Source organism: Pteropus alecto, unplaced genomic scaffold, assembly GCF_000325575.1.
Source record: "Pteropus alecto unplaced genomic scaffold, ASM32557v1 scaffold57, whole genome shotgun sequence".
NCBI classification, from domain to species: Eukaryota; Metazoa; Chordata; class Mammalia; order Chiroptera; family Pteropodidae; genus Pteropus; species Pteropus alecto.
In genome coordinates, this window is record NW_006442508.1 from 447,541 (window position 1) to 454,064 (window position 6,524).

Consider the following 6,524-nt stretch of genomic DNA (forward strand, 5'->3'; position numbering starts at 1 on the left):
TGGCTAGGTGCAGAATAACAGAGGCAGGTTGGACAGTAGAGGAGGAAGGAGGGATAGTAGAGGAGGAAGGAGGGATGGTAGAAGAGGAAGGGGGAAAGAGACCCTAGGGTGGGTCAAGGGGTGCCCCAGTGCAGCCAGTGTAGGCAGGAGAGGGCAAGGCTGCATGCATCTGCTTCAGCTGCTGCCTCTGTGGGTCTCTGGAACCCAACTTTTTAAAAAGTCATTTTTAGGGCAACTGGGAGAATTTTACTATGGACAGTATAACAGATATTTTTACTTACGTTAAATTTCTTGAGTGTAATCATGATATTTGTGATAAAGTAGAGAATGTTCTTGTTTAAAGAAGAATGCTAAAGTATTCAGAGGTGGACTATCATATCTTCAAGTGACTCTCAAAAAAGTCTGTGTGAGTGTATGTGTCTGTGTGTAAACACAAAAGCAAGCAAGGGTGATGAATGTTATCTGAGTAAAGGGATATGGGTGTTGAACGTATAATTTTTTCCAACTTTTTTAGAGGTCTAAAATGTCTCAAAAATAAAAGGTGTAATTAAAAAAATGGGGGTGGGGGGAATGGAAACATTTCATTATTATAATCAGTCAATAACACTTTCCAGTAAAAATTCCAAAAATATAAGACAGTTCTAATATCAAATCATAAGCCTTCCCCATAATTTTTCCTAACTAGCACATAAAAAATTCCTATAATTTTCTTACAGCTCTAAAAATAAATTTTACAAATCTAGTAAGTTGGCTGCAAATACATACTTGTTTTTGAAATGATTGTTTTTCAAGTTTATAAGTATACTACAAAGTATTCAGTTGGTACACTTTGACTTGGCATGAGTGCTCCTGTGGTAGATTAAAGATGGCTATAAATTCTTTCCTACTTCTTCCACTGAGAAGTAGGGTCAATTTTTCTCCCCTTGAATAGGGGCTGGGCTATGACTAACCAGTAGAGTAAGTTAGAAGTAACACTGACAATTCTGAACTAAGCCTTTAAAGTACTGGCAACTACCTCCATGGTATCTTGGAACCCTATTCCCACTACCCTGTTGAAGAGACCACGTGAAGAAGCCCTAAGACTACAATACACACAGGCAAAAGGACTCACTGAGTTCAGCCTTTCAGTTGTTCCTACCAAGGAGCCAAGTGTTTGAGAGAAGCCAGTGTGGACTTTCTAGACCAGCCTAGTCAGGTGAATACCAATGAGTGAGCCCAGTAAGCAATGTGGAGCAGAATAATCAAGACGAGTCCTGCCTGAATTCCTGATGTACAAAATTGTGATAATAAGTTGCTCACAATAGCCATAAGTTGGAAGCAATCCATGTATCCACTGAAGGATGAATGGATAAACAAAAGATGTTACATACATAGAATATTATCCAGCCTTAAAAAGGAAGTAAGTTGATACATACTATAATATGAACGAACCTTGAAGACATTATGCTAAGTTGAAATAAGCCAAGCCAGTTGCAAAAGGACAAATACTGTATAATTCTACTTACAGAGTAGTAAAATTCAGAGACAGAAAGTAGAATGGTGGTTGCCTGGTCTGGGGGAAGGGGAGAATAGAGAATTATTTTTTCATGGTTACAAAATTTCAATTGGGGAATATGAAAAAATTTTGGAGGTGTATGGTGGTGATGGGTTGCACAACAATGTCAATGTACTTCATACCATAGAACTGCACATTTAAAAATGACTTAAATGGTAAATTTTTTGTTATATATATTTTACCACATACAAAAAAAAGTTGCTGTTATAAACCACTGGGTTTGGGGTAGTTACACACCAACTGACAACCAGAATAGCTATTCTACACATATGTAAGTCTAAAGTAATAACTGCTGCACTAAGTATTACTTCACAAACACATAACCAGCTATGTTTTAGGACGTAATTTTTTATTAGCAGAATCTTCTGCATTAATATAAATATGAAAACATATGAGCAAAATTTAGAATTGAAATCACATACTGAATTTCATGTAAAATTAGCATGCTATGCGGCAATTAGGAATAAATAAAAATTTATGGAAGTGAAAATAATTATGACCAAACTAAGTATTCTGGGTCCACCTGGAGGGAAGGAAAGGAGAATTCATGGCCTCCCTGCCCCTAATCTACTCCTCCCCTCTCACAATCTAGGTTTGATGAGAAAAGGGGAATGCTCTACTTTAAATCAAGCCCACCATATCCTACTTCCTACTAAACAGGCCAGACTATAAAAGCAGAAGTGAGAATGTGGAGAAGAGAGAGAATGGTTGACACAAACAGGAAGATTACAGGAAAACAAACAAATGCAATACCTGGTGAGAGAAAAGGGAGACATTTTCAGGATAATAAAACCCCATTATTCATCATTCCTAATTCTTAGCACCGAGATATGTGATTTGATTCTGTGACTGATAGATATAGCAGAATTGAGTATGGAGCTGTAGCCAGAGAACTGTCTGGGGCACTGAGCTGAGACAGGGTAATAAGAAATAGGTATAAGAAACAGATTTCACCTTATCCATCCCTCCTTCTAAAAACCAAGTCTTATCACTCTATAGGCAAGATGGCAGGGGAGCAAGTTCGCATGACTATGGGGCAGCTGCATCTTTCTCACCAGGATCATGCCATCTTGGATATTACCCAGTTTACTCCACTCTCACATGAATTTATCTGTAGACAAGCCACAATTTATAAACTTGATAATGCAGCTGGAATGCTATAGATCTTGTAGAAGTAGTACACCTGATGAGTTTCCTACAGACATTCCAGGAACCAAAGGGAATTTTAAATTAGTCAGCTATCTTTCCTGTGTTGACTGTCATGGCCATATTTTGATGGATGCTATGCTGAACAGTGCAGCAGTGATACAGTTCTGTTGATAGCTGGTAATTAATTTTGTCCTCAACCTCAGACTTCTGAACACCTGGCTACCACAGAAATTATAAAGCTGAAATATATTTTGATTCTACAAAATAAAATTGATTTGGTAAAAGAAAGTCAGGCTAAACAATAGTATGAATAGATCTTAGCACTTGCATAAGGTACAGTAGCAGAAGGAATTTCTGCTCACTTGAAATAGAATATTGAAGTTGTCTATGAGTGTATCATAAAGAAAATTCTAATACGTGTAACTTTTTGCAGAACATAGTGATCTTCAATATGCTGGTCCAGGGGGTGAGGGGTCTTATTAGGACTGGAAAATTGACCCCACTTTCTGCTGGCTGACAGAATGGTGGGGCGGGTGCTTGGTAGAGTTGGAGCATTATCAGAGATCTTCACAGAACTGGAACTCTCCCATTTCCTTAGACAGCTTTTTGGTGTATGCATGTGAAGAGATAAGCAGCAAAGATGCAAAGATGCAAAAGCTATCTAAGAATGAACTGCTTATGCTCAACATAGGATCCCTGTAGACAGGAGGAAGAGTTAGTGCAGTCAAGACTGATTTGGACAAGATAGTTCTCACTAATCCTTCCATATGCACGGAAGTAGGAGAAAAAATTGCCCTTAGTCAAAGAGTTGAGAAACACTGGAGTTTAATTGGCTAGGATCAGATAAGAGGAGGATATCATCAAATCAAAAGGAGATGATGACTGAAAAGTATCAGTTAAAAAATACATTTGATGTCAGATTTCTCTTAACAATCTAGGGGTATAATTTCAAAGCAATACTGGAGAACACGTTTCACAGCTCATCACCTTAGAACCTGAACAATTATTCTCATTTTTTTGTGAAGAAAACTTGATTTCTACTATTAGAATAATAAGATCTAAATGTCAAAATTGGCATATTGATGGATTTAATACACATTTTAGCAAAAACTGACCATTGCTAAACAGTGTCAAATTTGTACATCAATTGAGCTTTGAAATGAAACTATTATAACCAGCCTTTGCTATAGCACATATACCATTAAACCTGTTTGAAATAAAAGTTTTCGTATTTTTCAACTAAATAAATAAGTAAGTAACTAAGTAAACACCAAGGCTTATTAATAAGGGCCTCCCATCTCCAAAACAACAAGAAAGGAAGAAACAAAAATGTGTGTGGCACATAGCTCTGTAGTAATACATGGTCTGGGATAGACTACATATAACAAACTGTGGGCTGAATCACTTAATATAACTTTGTATGACACTGTTTATAGGTATATTTTGAATGTGTTATAAAATTTAACAGGCGTGACCCCTGCATTAGTTTAAGAATCCTTAACAATATAGGAGGAAGGCTATTTGCGAACTACAGATCAGTGATACTTAATGTAACACTGGTAGCAAAATGTCTGCTGTCCTTCTAAACAGCTAACTAGCTTTTGTATGGCTTTTATTATTTCTCTCAATTAACATACAATTGTAACTTTTATAAGTCAATGACAGTTTTCAGCCTCATGTGACTAGAATTGGTCATAACCTCTTAGACTCAGTTTCTTCATCTGGAAAATGAGAACAAAACCAAATAACCTCCAAGCTACCTTTTAGTTTTAAAATTCTAAATATGCATACTTATTTATAAGTATATTGATATACCATCTCTGGTATATAATCTCAGGTAAAATACTTATTTGCAACTCAAAATATTTTCAAATTATCTTTTATTTTCAAAAATAAAAATATTTCTCTAATCCATTAATACAAAGTATGCATTTGTTTATTCAATTAATATTTGCTGAATAAACTAATTATGTGCCAGGCATTAAATTTGGCACTGGGAGAATACAAAAGTAAGCAGAGACATGGTACCTACCATGGGAAGACAAACCAAATAAACATTTAACATTACAATTGTGATAAGTGATATGAAGTTAAAGAGTCTATAACAGAGAATCTAAGAAACTTCCCTTAAGAAGAACAAATCAATAATAAATGACCTGAGAAGAATGGTACATATGGGCTACATAATATGGAATCTGTCTAGGCAAAAATAAACACCACATGTTCAAGGAACTTAGCAAAGGCCAATGTGATTGGACATAAAAATATTTAAAGTAGTTTTTTAGAAACAAATTAAAACTTCTAATATATGAAAGTATAGCTTAACTCTTCAAAGACATACTCTTAAAGATTATTTCCAAGGATGCTTCAAAGTATCATGAGTTTCTAAGGTTTAAAAAAATGCTGCCCTATATCTCCCTGTGAAAGACCAAATTAACTTTCACTGATTCCCTTCTCTTTTCACATTATTGTTTTCAACTGCATAATAAAAATCACAACTTAGTTCTGCTTAGATTCCTTAGAAGGCAGCTATAAGAATAAACATAAACATGATACTATTGCTTTGGCTCTGCCACAAACCTGCCCTATGACTGATCTTGATAAACGTTATTTGGCAACCTTGGGCTTAACTTTTATCATCTGTGAAATAAGGGTAGTTTCAGAATTTCTTCTAAGATCCTTTTAACTTTGAACATATGATTCTACTGTAAAAATGCTTGTTGTATTCTTTAAACTGAAGAGAATTAGACCAAATGTCTGAATTCCATTTACCAAGATTCTACTTGCCTTTAAATCCTCTCTATATTTATATGGCATTTGAAAATCACCGCTATGTTATAAATAAACTACTGAATTTATAAAATGTGCCCATAACTAAGGGTCTTATAAACACAAATTATCAAAAATACAATTAAATAGTTTAAAATTTATACTACAAATAGACATTAATACTTTAACTAAATGGATCCCTAAAAGGTCAAAATAGTACTAAGTCAAAAGAAAAAGGCAGGAGGAAGACAAAATCTTAAGAATTCTTGAGAAAAGCAAAATTTTAGGACATTTAAATTGGTTAATATATATGTCAATTTTAACTTCCAAAAGAACTCATAACAAATGGATATTCTAACCCAAAGCTCATTCTAGACTTGGTTCTATGTCTATTTATGGTTAACAGTATTTATATTTTAACCTATTTTCAAGTGGAAAATGTATATACAGTTGTAACTTTTTTTTACACCAGATTACTCATCACAAGAATTCAAGGTTTTAGTATTCTTAATATGAAAACAATAAAAAATCCATAACTTTACTTAATAGCTTTATATTTCATAATTTTTCAGCATTTCAAAACACTCAATATAAACTTAAGCACCTCACCTCCTTAATAATATTTAGTATCAAGATTTATTTTAATGGAAGGTATTGTGTCCAATTCTTTCCAAAAAGGCGACAAATAATTAAATTTTAAACACTAATCTACAAGAATATTTTAAATATTCATTAAGCATTCTCAACATTGTAAACATTAACCAGGCTCTAAGAGCAAAGAGGCAAGACCATTCCCTAAAATTACATTCCACCAAGTACTTCAAGGTAGAAACACTGTCAAGACTGTTTCTTCTCTCACCTCCCACCAAGTCTGATTCTAATTCTATATTGTCTCTCGGATCATCCAATCTTTTATATCCCCCTATCATAGCCCTAATTCAAGATTCAACACCTTTCGCCTAGATTACTATTATCAGTTTCCTAGCTGGACTCTGCCTCGTCTTTCCTTAGTCTCAATTCTGACCACCAAAATGTCTTCAACACTGGGAAA

The 6,524-nt window shown here is 34.6% G+C and overlaps 1 protein-coding gene across 2 annotated transcripts in view; it reads right to left on the bottom strand.

The window, feature by feature from the left end:
* The window catches only part of PDS5A (PDS5 cohesin associated factor A), a 111,027-nt gene that overhangs the window by 102,426 nt on the left and 2,077 nt on the right, over nt 1–6,524 (bottom strand). The window lies entirely within an intron of this gene.